Genomic DNA, 15,713 nt, shown 5'->3' on the forward strand with positions numbered 1-15,713 from the left:
TGTCACGTATAATTTATTGCAGCAGATGTCGGTACAAAAGTCAAATTATAGAGGCAGCTTAATCAAACAAAGACGGGTAATTAATATCTCAAATGGCGCCTGGATTCCAGATATCATTGATAAAACCTTCCTTCAACCAACGTTTAAGAAGATTAAAGAAGAATTATCAGAAGGGGTGACTTAGAAAAACGTTGCTACCTATGGATGGATCTCTTGGTATAAATACCGCCTTTTCTGTGACTGTTATTCATCACTTATATACCTGAAGAGAGAGACACCAGACTCTGAAATATAGTACTTACTTTCTATATTTTCGCGTTTTCATATATATATATATATATATATATATATATATATATATATATATATATATATAAATCTACTTCTCACCACCTATTCCGATTTATAAAAAATTACAAATGTCGAAAAATCGATATCGGCAGTCACTGCTCGAATGTACATCGATTTTAGTATTGAATAAAAACATACTTTTGGCTTGTACCAAAGTCAATAAACTTACCGAAAAAAATGTGTAACGTAACCTTAGAATACCTGAATATTCCATTACAGCCTACGTCATATTTTGCAAGCAGGAAAACAATTCTATAAATAAAAAAATCTTCCGTAGGATAACTCACGAATTGTCCTCATGCTCCTGAATTTCCATTATGCCATCTCACATCCAAGGTGTCTTTTCCCAGACAGACTACAGTCCACCTAGAAGAACAAATATATACTGTATGTAGATATTTCCTTGTTTCATTAAACACTAAATCTTAAATAAATGTAGTTCACCCTTGACTTACAACCAAATCTATAAAATTGGCAATTTTTTAAGTACTGCCTTGAAATGCTAAATTCAGTAATTAATTGAGACTTAAATCAATTTGTTATTTCATATACTATCAAGTACTGAACAAATATATTTACAAAAGACAAAATTAATTCGACGACAGACTAAGTTGCAAATATTCTAAATACGTCATTTCAAAAGATTATAATGCAAACAAATACAGTTCACGATCTGGGGACGCAAAATGGCCACTGCATGAAGGACGAGGCTTTTAAAAAGATCTAATTCAGTACCTCGTAATAGACAGAGTTCTTAAACATACATAATCATATCCTAAAACTAAATGTATATCTCTCTGTTTCACGTGATTACAAATGTTCATGATGCCTAATTACAAATTTACATACTTCGTGATTTAGTAGAAGACCAAAAATAAATAAATAAATAAATAAAAAATATTAAAAATTTTTAAAAATCAAGCGTGCGTGCGCACATGCATGAGCAATGCTCATTATGGCGAAAATTTTCAGCGTAAAACGAAACGGACACGAAAGAATAATTTTTTTTATAATAATCAATTCAGCATTTACCAAAATTACTCTTTGAAAGAGTTGTCTTAACGGACTTCGAGGGTGGAGGGTAGGTAATCTGGCCAGTTGGCGGAAATTCGAGCCTATCGAACAAGCGTTAATCTTGTAAGAAGGAAGATGATAATGGTTTATATTTTTGTTGCACTGTAATCATGTCCAAGTCTGTGAGTTGAAAGGGAAATAAATCATATTTCCTTCACTGAAATTACTATAGTTATTACTGTGATAACAATGATTTTCATGCAATCACAATGAATGATTAATAGTACTAATAGTAGTACGAGCAAAACAGTGACACCGTCGTCATCGAAAAGTCAATTATGTCGAAGGCATTCAAGGCTTATCACGCTTGAAAGGATATCTTGAGAGGAAAAGTAAATAAGAGCAGCTTCTCTCCTTTGCCAAAGAAGCTTATTTCACGGTAACTGGGCGAAAATGACATTGTCGCTTTTAACTTACACCGCAGCTAATGGTCTTCAAAATAGACGGCCACGGATGAATTACGTGGGAATATAATTCTCCGTTCCCTCCATAAGGAATTATTGTTTAATAACAATATTTTTATGTGCTTACAATTCAACACAAGCTAAAACACAATGAATTTGCATAGCAAGTTATCACAAAATAAATTGCCCCGAAAATATGGAAAAAAAAAAAAAAAAAAAAAAAAAAAAAAAAAAAAAAAAAAAAAAAAAAAAAGGTAACGAGTACAAGTATATACCAACCTAGTCTCACCAGCGAGTATCGAGTTTCGTGGTTCATCTTACCAATGAGTTGTGTGCGGGATAATTAGAAGAATTTGGTGAATGGTAGCCAGGGTGAAGAAGTGCGTGTGTTTGCAATCTGATCCCAAAAGACTTGCAAACGCAAACAAACATGCAAATATACATATTACTATAGTAGATTCACATCAACCGTGCATCCGATGTCTAGGCCAGACCCTTACGACGCTCCTGATTGGCTGTTGAAATGCCAATCACAGGGCTGGAAAATCTCAGTCTCTCTCGAGAGTTCACATGCGTAGGATGTATGTTCCACCTCTCATGAGGGATACGTCTTTCAGGAGAGGTGGAACATGCATCCTGCCTATGTGAACTCTCGAGAGAGACTGAGAGTTTCCTGCCCTGTGATTGTTTTGTCAACAGCCAATCAGGAGCGTCGTAAGGGACTGGCCTAGACGTCAAATGCACAGTCGATGTGAATCTACTATAACTGACCAACCGCTAAACCGAAGCACCCCAAACTAAACCTAAACACATCCCTCCACTAAACCTAAATATCCTTACCACCGAACCAAAACAACAACCCCACTAAATGTAATACATACCATCCACTAAACCTAAACACACCCCCAACTAAACCTAAGCACTCTCAAAATCAAAATACCAATGCACATCCCAACTAAACCTAAACGCACCACCACCGAACCAAAACACACGGCTAAATCTAAACACCCATCCCACTAAACCTAAATGCATTCTCTACTAAACCTAAGCACGCCCCAACTTAACCTAAACACACACCACCCACAAAAACTACACACCTCTTGCTATATTTAAACACAGCAACACTATACCCAACCTCAACTGACTAAACCTAAACACACCCCTAACTAAACCTAAATGCACCCTACTAAAGCTAAACACACACCCCACCAAATCTAAACACATCTCCACTTAAATCTAAGCACACCCCCACTAAACTTATTCACACCCCACCTTACTGATACGCCCCCAGAAATAGCTCAAACACACCAACCTAACACCCTCCACTAAACCACAACACTGAATCAAACACCCCTCCCACCAAACCTAAATACACCCCTATTAAACGTAAACACACACCGCCAACACACCTAAACACTCACACACACTCTCTCACACGCACACTGAGGGAAGGCAGCAGAACCGCTATCGAAAGCTATTGTTTTGAATTTTATTCATTGAATTTAATGCGGTTATCATTTTATCCCATTTAATGCAACTCACCGCCGAGTTGATTATTCTGCATTACATATCATCAGTATCGTCACTACTTTTATCACTATCACTAATATTACATACTGATTAAGCTTTGACGAATTTCAAAACACTCCTTCCTCCTCCAATAGTTAGACGAACACTGCTGGAGAGCCGCAGTGCTCCTGTCAATTTTATGAGCGGGCTAGCTACCACATTATCACCCTGCTAGCAAAAGTAGAACTGCTGAGCACCGGTAGTTCCACACATTCTTTCAATTCATTTTTTTTTTTTTTGTTTTTTTTTTTTTTTTTTTTTTTTTTTTTTTTACAAAGACAAGAGAATGGTAATAATTGTTTTCATGATTATTGTTAATCTATGCTTAATTTCTCATATTCATGCATATATTTATAATTTTGTGCATATCTATGAAATCTATAAGGAATACTGCAGTTGCACAGTGCCTACTGACGAGCCGCCACTGATCCCCACTAAACCTAAACACACCTCCATTAAACGTTAACATAAATCTTGATACAGCATTAATAATCACAGGGAAGAAATGTATTTTCCTTAATGTATTTCTATGTTCTCTAGAACACGAAAATGACGTATGATAAACTCGTTGAATTTATTGACCATGTAAGATACTACAAAGGGAAGGGGAAGGGGGCGGCGGTGCGGGTTTGAAACCTACGTTATTATAATCTATGTTAGTTCAAATGATGGCCATGTGCCAAATTTTGTCAAGATCGGTCAAGCGGTGAGGATTTCCATAGCGCGCGCACACACACACACACACACACACACACACATATATATATATAAATATATATATATATATATATATATATATATATATATATATATATGTGTGTGTGTGTGTGTGTGTGTGTGTGTGTGTGTGTGTATGTATAATATATATATATATATATATATATATATATATATATATATATATATATATACTCGTATATATAAATTGTGTGCAATAAACAATAAAACATAATATGTCTAATAGATAATAAGCAACCAAACAAAGCAATGGAAAGCGTGCTTGAGCATGTATACGATCGAGCACGAGAACCCAAAACCCAACAGGTGACACCACCCAGTGTAGTGTGCCTTGCTATATCCAACTATCACGATCGAATTCCCTCTGATTGAAGTTGTAGGCAAGTTGAACATGAATATTATAGTCAAAACCAACCTTTTACGTGATCACGAGGTAATTTTATTCATTTGTAAATGACATTTTAGGCGATGTATTATTAAATTTTTTAAGCGAGTGTATTATTAAGTTTTCATAATTCAAACCTTTCCATTAACTTCCATCAGTCCTCCATCTTCCGTTGGTTTATACATTATTAGGCCTAGCATAACTAACTCATTTTAACAAATTTTCCTCAGTTTTATATATATAAAGACGTCAATCCGGCAACCAACAGGTTTTACAAGTCAACGACGAGCACATAATAGTATAGTACGTTATATGAGAACAAAAGTTTCCTTTCACAATTTCTTGTCAGTATAAGGTTGGCTAAATCTACTTGTGGTCGTCGTCTTGTTTCAGACGTAGGCTAGGCCTAAGGCCATTGTTATAGGCCATCGTGTCTTTGCTAAGGTGATATGTGAATATAACGTTCAAATTGATTAACATATTTGTTTTTGTCATTGTAAAAACGCTTTACCCGAGATGAGTATTTCATTTCCATCAACAGCATAGAAAAATATAAAGGCCACTAGGAACAAGTATGGCGGCAAAATGTTCAAAGATGCCAAACTACGTATTCTCGCATGATCAAAGCTATTGTAACGTTACTTAGCCACATTTTGGACTTCCGTCTTACTTCTCAAACGCAAAAGAGAGAGAGAGAGAGAGAGAGACAAATGACTCACCGTGGAATTTACGTGAAGACGTTCTGTAGTGACTATATGGAACATCGAGACGAACACGATCACATTAATCACACATCCGCCGGGAACTGTTGGTGACTGAGACTGAGTAACGATCAAATACGTGTATTACGTGTCCGCAGTTTTGTTTGCGTCTATCATTCTTAATAAAGCATCAGTACATTTTTCCAAAATGCCATGCATTTTTGTTATTATTCTTTTTAATGAAAATTGTAACCCATTATAAAATATAAAAAAATTAAAGTGAGATTAAACTGGAATTAAGAGCTGATTTGATTAACTGTGATGACGTCACTTGGTCACAGAAGGAACCACCTTCAGAAATAGTCAATGGATTTTGCGTACGACACACATAATTGAAGTGCTGTTCGAACAAAGTCCAACTGAGATTGAAGTTCAGCAGTCTTGTAGTGAAACGGAATGACACACGAAAGTTGAACTGGCACGAAGAACCTTGGTATATCCTGCGCTTTTGAAACCACGACTGACCGGCGGACACCGTTTTCGTAAACAATACCAGGCTTACTTGGAAGTTACCAAATCTTCCCAGAACTTCAAAGTACCGTTGCTGTAAGTACAAATCTTTTGCTTAATCCAGTTTTTGCAGTTTTCATTTGGACTGAACATTGATTTAACGGTATCATAGTCTAATATATAAATGTTCCTTATCGACGGAAGTGTACTTAGGTCTAGGTAAATGTGAGAAAAGTAGGCTACAATGTGGAGAGCAAACGCTGTTGTTGAGATTTTGGGAGTTTCGGTATAAAAGTAGCCTCAGTTAACGCCGCCTGTGAACCGAACATTACTCATCTTAAAGTAAGTAGGCCTTCTAGTTTTTAACCGTCAGTATAGTGTAAATAATATGATCAGACGAGACTCGTGGGTATAAGGTTGAATATAACAACTGGCTTGCACGAAATTGACTACGGACTGCCCCAGGAGCAAGAATCTGTGCTGGCATTGATTGATTGATTGTGTCTATTAAAACGCGTCACAACTTTTAGGCTATTGACACCGAAATAAATTTCTGTGATGGCATAAGGCCAACTGAATTAATGACAGGAATAGGAAAACCGTGTGCTAAAACTGGTTTTTCAACGTTAATTATTGTAAAAGAAATGTAGTTTTTGTTCATCCCGTGGCTAGGACAGGCTTAGACTGCGTACGTTTAGTGAAACTCGTAGTGTTTATACACACACACACACACACACACACACACACACACATATATATATATATATATATATATATATATATATATATATATATATATATATATATATATATATATATATATATATATATATATATATATATATATATATATATAGATATATATATACATACATATAATATATATATATATATATATATATATATATACATATATATATATATATATATATATATATATATATATATATATGCACATACATACAAATGTGTATACATATATAAGGACGTTCATCAGCTGCAAAAGAAACCTAAAAATCAAGGAATTAGGCCTATGCCGTGAAGTTAAATCGCACAAACTCCATGATTAAACGAGGTTCGTCGTTTATAATAATGTTAATCATATCCAGTGAAGATCATCTAACTAAAGGTTGCAGAAAACCTTCGAATAACAAAAATATGGACAGTTAACTCAACCACTAAGTGACGACTCACGCCAAAGCAGTCTCATGTTGAGACAAGGTTCGAATGCTTATAGCCTTTTATAATGGATAAATATCTTGGTAATAGTTAACTGGTACACAAGAAGTAGGATGGAACTGATATTCAAATACCGAAGCCTGACTTTCATGGCCTATAAAGTATGTCAGTAAACACAGGGTAGTACATGAAACTTGACTGGTAATGGTTAGAAGTGTGTGAGATGAGTTTTTAACGTGTCACCCAAACTTTTGCCGGTTTGTCCTTTATATCCGTATTTTGTGTATTTACCGGGTGAATATCATTATATATATATATATATATATATATATATATATATATATATATATATATATATACATATATATACTAGTATATATATATATATATATATATATATATATATATATATATATTATATGTGTGTGTGGAGAGAAAACTAGTTTTAGTAATAATGGTTGGGGTAATCGCAAGACAATAACAATCTAAGCTCCGTAGGGGAGTCATACCATCAGTCAGTGCAATGGGCTGGGCGCTGCTAGCAACGTTCTCAAGTTATGGCTGCACCCATATTGGCCATTACTATATTAATTTACATCCATTCTCGTCTCCTTTCTTCGGTCCTGCCGTCCAGACTATATAACTCAGTGCAACTGTGGGGAAATGATTTTCATTTTATCTTTAGATCCTTATACTTCGTCTCAATTCGTCCCAATATTTGGATATTGACCGTTCCAACTCCCCATTTTCGCTGTCTCAAGCGCTGAATGGCCGAAAGCCTGAAAGTGCCACAGTGCTTGGCTTTATAGCCTTCAGTTTCATAATACAATCATTCATGCAATTTATTCAAAGTCAACGGATCTCAGTTCGTACGCATGTCGCATGTTTCCATTATCTCTACCAAGAGACAAAAATTGATGCACACCGATAAATAGCCTAGGAGGGACGGTCGAATCTAGACAGCTCTCTCTCTCTCTCTCTCTCTCTCTCTCTCTCTCTCTCTCTCTCTCTCTCTCTCTCTGATACACTCACGCTGGTAAACACTAATCTAACGGTACATTGTGAAAACAAAGAAAAAAAACATTACATGGTATGCATCACTTAACTAGGATACGTACCCTTATATTGTTGCTCACATGATAAAGGTGTTCACATTTCAATTAACGTGTAATACAGAATTTCAAGAAATTACTGAAGTGATCAGTTTCAATTTTTATATCAATAAAATGATGTCATTCTTTTGTTTTCTGAATCAGGTCGTAATTATAACATGCCTCATCATAAAACGTAAAAGATATTTCAGCCAGCAACGAATCTTACTTTGCAAATAAACACTCATGTTTGTATTATTTAATAAACAATCCTCCTAAAAAAGTTATAGCGTTTGCAGCACTGAAAAATGATCATATTATAACCGAGGTGTGTTTGTAACAACATCCTTGTAACGCCGTCTATTTTTAGTTTGTCATTCATTGCTGATGCATTAAGTCTTCAGCCGGGATTATACGTAGTAATTCTGTTAACAATATATGCTTACGTATCTCCTTCGATTACTGCTCTCCTTTTTCTACATTTTTAAACACAGTTAATGAATGAATGAATTGATTTGAAAGTCTATAAGAAGTATTAGTTATCTTTACCTGTGTTTTATATTTTTTTCTTACCTTTCTTTCTCGAGTTAGTGTTCATTGTGAATTATAAGGAAATAATCAGGATCGTTCCTTTGATCTCCACTAACAACATTTTTGCGTCCTTCCTCACGCTATATCTATATATCTGCACCCACGTAAGCAATAAACTTAACTAAACCAAGGCGGACCAACAGAAACTGTCCTCGTAGGCCAATAGTAGTGTGAAATATTCCTACCCTGGCGGCACATTTTCGTACATAACTTCTTTATTACCGCCATATAACACACTCATATCAATTAAAATCATTATGTAGTCAAATAACTTTTCAGTCTGTCTCGCGTTATTGCTTGTAAGTCCGCAAAGGCATGCTGACACGACCACAAAGTAACAATTACTGACCGTATTCGTCAAGACTCTCTTTGTGAAATGAATTTACTGTGGGCTTCGTCACCGTCAGCCCGAAATGGTAATAGTTTTCTGCGTCTCACTCCGGCTATATTGTTTTTATTTCATCCTTACTGGAATTTATTCCGCATGCGGGAAAGGTTAATTTGAATAAGTTTAATGTAGGCTTGTGGTAAGCTGCTAACACTCAAATCGTGTTGCTTCCGATAGGGAAAGGAATAGTATGATTTCTGGAAAATACAGTGAAACTTTTTAGGGTATTTTTTGTTTTACCTTTGTAAGGTTTGATCTATGGCTCATGGTTACTTATATGATTTATTTTTCTTTTATTTTCCTCTGTCAAGCGTAAACTTTAAGATTAAATTATTTCCTTCAGAAAGTAGTATCTTTTTACCATAAAATACACCAGTTGCATTATTCTTCATGTCCATTCTCCGTTCTCATCACCATCATGATCAGCAATCCTTATAAATATAGTCTGAAATAAAGATAATTGCTTAACTGCGAATGATTTACAATTAATGTAGAAGGGGAAAGTGTTGGTTTTCATATTAGTGAAAGTATCATTATACTCTTGAAATTGATAACTGACTGGTTTTGAAGAAACTGTTACTTCAATTTATTGCAGTGTACATCATACCTCTGTAAAGGAAGTTTTTCACTTCATAACGTAACGTGTACAGAATATCAACGCGTTAATATCAGAATACATGAGTTATGGAGTAGTCGCAATGTACCATTTTATTATTTTCGAATAGGTGGAAATTATGTCCAATACACCGAGAGCCATCGTTGAACAGGCAGTAAGTGCTCCGCAACATTAAATACCTAAAAGCACAATAGACTCTCATTTGACTTGCCCAGCTCGCCGTAAGTAATATGGTTCCCACTAAATGGAAACTCAGATTTTCACATCATTTTCTGAAGTGTGGTAGGTCAGGGCAGCTAATGATGATTGGTCGAAAGCTTTACAAGAGAACTCCATTTACTTAATATTAAGGATAGCTGAGTCATTTCTTGCTCCGTACCAGGCTGAATCACGTGTCTTCATTGGAATCTATTGACACTCAGATTAGACCTAGCCAAGCTACTCCGTCTTCTTCTTCTTCTTTTCGGTATTAATCGATACGCAGTGAATGGTTTCACTATACACACACACACACACATATATATATATATATATTTATATATATATATATATATATATATATATATATAGATATATATATAATATATATATAAATGTGTGTGTGTGTATAGTGAAACCATTCACTGCGTATCGATTAATACCGAAAAGAAGAAGAAGACGGAGTAGCTTGGCTAGGTCTAATCTGAGTGTCAATAGATTCCAATGAAGACCCGTGATTCAGCCTGGTACGGAGCAAGAAATGACTCAGCTATATATATATATATATATTATATATATATATATATATATATATATATGTATATATGCTTAAAAATCACAGTAGATGCACTTGACTTCATAAATAAGCGAATACACGGGAAAATGATAGTCAGAAATCCAAGGGCTTTCGTCTTTATTCAGACATCGTCTGAATAAAGACGAAAGCGCTTGGATTTCTGACTATCATTTTCCCGTGGTATTCGCTTATAAATATATATATATGTGTGTGTATGTGTTTGTGTGTGTGTAAGATATATATATATATATATATATATATATATATATATATATATATATATATATGTGTGTGTGTGTGTGTGTGTACATATGGGTGTGTGTGTGTGTGGTGGTTTGCTAGCAAAACTGTACATATCTCACAAAACTTCTACAAAACAAATAAACAAACCATTGATCAAGAATGTAAACGACTCCAAAAGAAATAAAAACAAAAAAGAAGCACGAAAGAAAAGTAAAATGTTTAATTCTGGAACATGATTTACTTACTGTGGAAGAGGTTCAGATTCCTCAACTTTTCCTCCTCCACTCACCGGTATCTATATTTTATTTTCCAGTCTCAGGTAGCGTTCCCCCCCCCCCCCCTCTCAACCCCGTCCCCTCCCCCCGCCCCACCCCCTCCCCACCAACACAATATGGGCTTTTTCATCAGATATAGCAAGAAAAAAAAAAGTTTAGTTTATTTCCAAAAATAAACTATCTCTAATCTTTACGTAAGTTCTTGGTCTCTTTCTGTATGGCTGATTATGTGACCACCATATTTTTTCAAAGTTATTTTTTTTATAGGAGTTTATCCCATACCTTTGGTGGTCGACCGCTGATGTCTGCTGGGTTTTAGTTATCGCGACTAAACTCCGCTTTATCCCCTATGTACTGTAATGTCTTTTATTATTATTATTATTATTAGTATTTATTATTATTATTGTTAATATTATCATATATTAGTTATTATTCTTCTTATTCGTGATAAGCAGAGATTTTTATGGATCATAACGAACCACCAGAATTCTACCAAGCAGATTATTATTATTATTATTATTATTATTATTATTATTATTATTATTATATTATTTTTATTATTATTATTCTTGATAAGTATTGATTGTTATGGATCAGACCCAAGCTGCCATGAACATACCCAAAAGGCTTCGACCGGGGCAGGATGCCTATAAATGAAAAAGTAAAAAGAATTACCAAAACGAAAGCGTCAATGAAAATGGATAACCACAAAGCATAACAAATAACACATAACAGCCATTAATTGCCTCCGTAATTATCAGATACCTCACTCTCTCTGCATCTTCTTTTCTGGGTCAAATCCTGAGTTTTTTTCCAGTTGTCTTTTTTCTCTTTTCACTCAGGTCTGGGCTAGAAAAGGACTAACGGAATTGCTTCCCTTTTCTTGTCATGATAATGATAATGATGATGGGATCATCATAATTATAAAAGAGGTTGATAATGTTAATTTTTTAATAATTTCGCTCTAGAATGTTAAGTCTTCCCTGTTCGTCGTAGGGGCCTGATGTGGGCGACTTGAATTTTATGTGTAACATGAGATGGTTCACAAACACACATACTATATATATATACAAACATATAAATGTTCATATATTTATAATACATACATATGTGCGTGTGTTTAAGGAAAGACACCAAACTTCATCATATACTCCTGAGAAACAGGAACCCATGTAAAAATAAAAAAATAAAAAATCTCGGTTCCTAGGTAATGACCAGACTAAGAATGCAAATGAGGTCGCGAAGAACTCGCGAAAAGCTTCCCATGACTGGAAATCCTTCGAAAGACAGACGACGCACAAGTATCATCAAATTATCTAAATAAATATAGTTGGGATACAGGGTGTTGTGGTTTTCTCCTATAAACAATAAATGCTGTAGTATCCAGAGGTTGTGTACAAATAACAGACCAGCACCCAACTTCGTAATTAAAAGCTTGCATTGTATGGTATGGCCTTTGCATACAAAACACCATTTGAAGCCAGAACACAAACTACATTGTACGGACAACAATTCAGACAAAATGAATCGATGTTTGGTGAACATAAGGTATACAGCGTTGCTATTTCTCGTACAAACACAAACTTCCCCAAGTGAAATCTTGGTTCATCTTACGTTTCAACGCAATCAGTACCATTATTCCATGATCAAAATATTAGAAATAACATGGACACAAGATAGGCTTGTTGTCAGTCTTCCAATGGTATGTTCTTCGATGGTACAGATTTATATTTTACTAAATTTGATATTATTAATATCACTTGTTTAATTTTTAGGTTTCTCATTTCATTCATCGTTTTGATATCACACCTTTTTTTCTAAAAAACATAGCATGTATTTTCGTTTTTTTTTTATTACACTGTGTTCGTGTTGGTTAGAACTAATTTACCAAGTCATGACTTGGGTAAATTTACGCTAGTTTAGCAAATAGCAGGTAAATTCATCTTCCAAACTGGAAAAGGTGTAAATATTGCAATATTAGCGTATTTACGTTCATGAAGAGGGGATTGCCCTACGATATTGTTCGAGCAAGAGACGATTTAGTAGTAGAAAGGTGTTAGATTTATATATTCCATCCCATTTTTGTCATATAGTACTGTTAACAAAGTGACCCTCAGGCAGGAAGTGAATGCTGATTCTTTGTCAGGCGAGTAGCACGTACTTGTTCCTGGGTTGTAGATAAAACAGAACTTTTGAGAGATGGTTAGACGGGATTCCCTCCAGTGATGCTCTCAATATTGATTACCAGTGCATAGAAAAGACACCACGAGCTTTGAACAACCTTGCTAAGTAAACCAACAGCTGGGAGGTTTCTAACAGAAAACCTGTATTCCAAAAATGCTAAAACTGAGGATCTGTAACACGCCACACTTCCTCCATCGTCTTTGTGCAGATAAGGAGCTTAACGAACAGCAATCAATTTCTGGCTGGCATTAGATGATATAGTTATGAAATGCTGTGAATAAGGAAGTTTTGAATCCAAGTGCGAACCAGGGCGCTACAGGAAAGTGCGGGATCTGCCAGTCAATGAAGAGGTAATTTCGCTAGAGTTCAGCTTCATGCTCAACAGACTACTCCATTAACTGTTAAGGTAAGCAGCAATACCATATAATATCGACGAGAATAGCTTCATCTGCACATTGTACTATCTCATTTTCAGCATTATCTGATGCACATTGTTCTATCTTATTTTCCATACAACGATCATATCATTTATAAACTGCAAGAACAAAAAAAATTCCTTATCATTAAACTGTGGAACGCCACACAAGATGGGTCTAGCTGATTCAGTCGTTAATGGCCAAGTGTTCCTTGTCAAAATTCGTATTGACGCAGGAAATTTACTCGCTGAAGATAACATATTCTTGACGAAGATGTGCATTGGGATTCACTTATTAAGAGCTCCGGTGATTCAGTATTATCCAAAATGCAACCCCCGTGATCCTCATCTAAGAGAAGTGAAGAATTTAATATATTATAAAAAAATATGAGAAGAAAAAGGAAGACGCGTCTCAGGCGACCCTGCTCAATAGAAATCGATTTGTACCTAGCTTGCATATAATTGTTTACGACGATTTAAATGCATTACCTGGGAGACCATTCTATAATTAAGTTACAACAGAAACAAATCTGCTTGAAAACTATTTAGTACAGTGTACAAAAAGAAAAATAAACTGCTCCTAGAATGAACTGATATCCAGCTTTACGGAGTGCATATTGTCTTGGAAGATCAGAACGCAGACACATCGTCTTCAAGAGCTAAGTGTTAAAACCTTTGAAGTACAAACAATTCATTAGCTAGTGGCAGCATTGCCACAGCGGATCCAGTCAACAGCGACGACGAACCATTCTTACGCAAGAGGCTTGCATACATTTTCTTCAAAGGGAGCCCGCCAGTAGCGTATAGCAGGCAAGGTTCCCTAACCACACCCCAGGAACCTACGTATAGACCTTGGTATTAGCACCGCAAGAATGGCTCGCTCCCAGAAGTTTAGAGCGAATGACAAATTGAGCCTCACTCGGACCTGAGGATAAGAATGGCACGACGTGACGTCTTCATCTCCCTCGCAGTCGGGGGTCGCTGTGATGACCCTCTTCCAGGACAAATGACTAACATCACCCGGTCACTGTCTGATTGATTTTCCCCGTATCTCTCTTCGTTAACGCCCACGCGCTACTTCGAATTATGCCTTTGCCTCGTCTCTCTCTCTCTCTCTCTCTCTCTCTCTCTCTCTCTCTCTCTCTGTATGTGTGTGAAACAGGTAAGCTCAGTGCTGGACCTTATGTGAATTCTATGTGCGTTAGTTTATTCTCCTCTCTCTCTCTCTCTCTCTCTCTCTCTCTCTCTCTCTCGGGTAAGTTCAGAGCTGGCCCGGATGTGAATTCCATGTGCGAGTGTTATTCATCCTCGGTTTTGTGTGGGTGTCTCTCTCTCTCTCTCTCTCTCTCTCTCTCTCTCTCTCTCTCTCTCAGAGCTGGACCTTATGTGAATTCTGTGTGCGCATGTTTATCATCCTCTGTTTTTTATGGAGATTCTCTCTCTCTCTCTCTCTCTCTCTCTCTCTCTCTCTCTCTCTCTCTCTCTCTCGGAACTCCTTGAAGTTTAATCACAGGATATTGATGCATTCTCTCCCTGCAGTACATCATAGCTTTGCCTCACCTGACTTTTGTATCGTGGCAATTGTTAAGTTACGACGAGATTTATGAAGATTAAATGACTTGGCTTCTTTTTTTTCTATCCGGCGAACTTCGTCGAAATTTTAGAATGTTGAGGGACGGTGTGGTTGAGTGGCTCCGATTTACTTCAGGACGCGTCTATGGCGATAGCGGGAAGGTTAAAAAGACTAATGAAAGGTTGTTTTTTTTTCCTTGTAATATTTTCGGCAGTTATTCACTACTCTTAAGATTGATATCGCAAAACAAACTTCTTGCGTTGATGTCATAATTGCGAATCGTTTGAGTGGTCTTTCGTAACATAAGTAATGTACATAAGATTTTACGGTGTTTTTTGTTTTTGTAACAGAAAACTATTGAGATGGATATTTGTCTGCTGGACCGCACTTTTCCTATCCACCCTCAGAGCTTAAAAACAGCTGAGGCTAGAGGGCTGCAAATTCGTATGATGATCATCCACCCTTTAATCATCAAACATACGAAATTGTAACCCTCTGGCCTCAGTCATTTTTATCGTATTTAAGGTTAATATTAGCCTTGACCGTGAGTCTGGCACCACTATTGGGGCCAACAACACAGACCACCACCAGGCAGTGGCTGAAAGTTTCATGGGCCGTGGCTGAGAATTTCATACAGCATTATACTAAGTA

General features: G+C 36.1%; 2 protein-coding genes across 2 annotated transcripts in view; one reads left to right on the forward strand and one right to left on the reverse strand.

The window, feature by feature from the left end:
- Positions 1–5,273, reverse strand: part of LOC135202346 (DNA excision repair protein ERCC-6-like) — a 397,074-nt gene extending 391,801 nt beyond the window's left edge. The window contains exons 1-2 of the mRNA XM_064231709.1: positions 5,241–5,273; positions 639–717 (exon numbers count right to left, since the gene is read on the reverse strand). The gene's annotated coding sequence lies outside the window, so the exon portion shown is untranslated. The remainder of the gene's footprint in view (positions 1–638; positions 718–5,240) is intronic.
- A 293-nt stretch (positions 5,274–5,566) lies between these two features.
- LOC135202351 (uncharacterized) overlaps positions 5,567–15,713 on the forward strand; it is a 224,275-nt gene continuing 214,128 nt past the window's right edge. The window contains exon 1 of the mRNA XM_064231715.1: positions 5,567–5,828. The gene's annotated coding sequence lies outside the window, so the exon portion shown is untranslated. The remainder of the gene's footprint in view (positions 5,829–15,713) is intronic.

The sequence above is a fragment of the Macrobrachium nipponense genome, chromosome 30 (genome assembly GCF_015104395.2).
Source record: "Macrobrachium nipponense isolate FS-2020 chromosome 30, ASM1510439v2, whole genome shotgun sequence".
NCBI classification, from domain to species: domain Eukaryota; kingdom Metazoa; phylum Arthropoda; class Malacostraca; order Decapoda; family Palaemonidae; genus Macrobrachium; species Macrobrachium nipponense.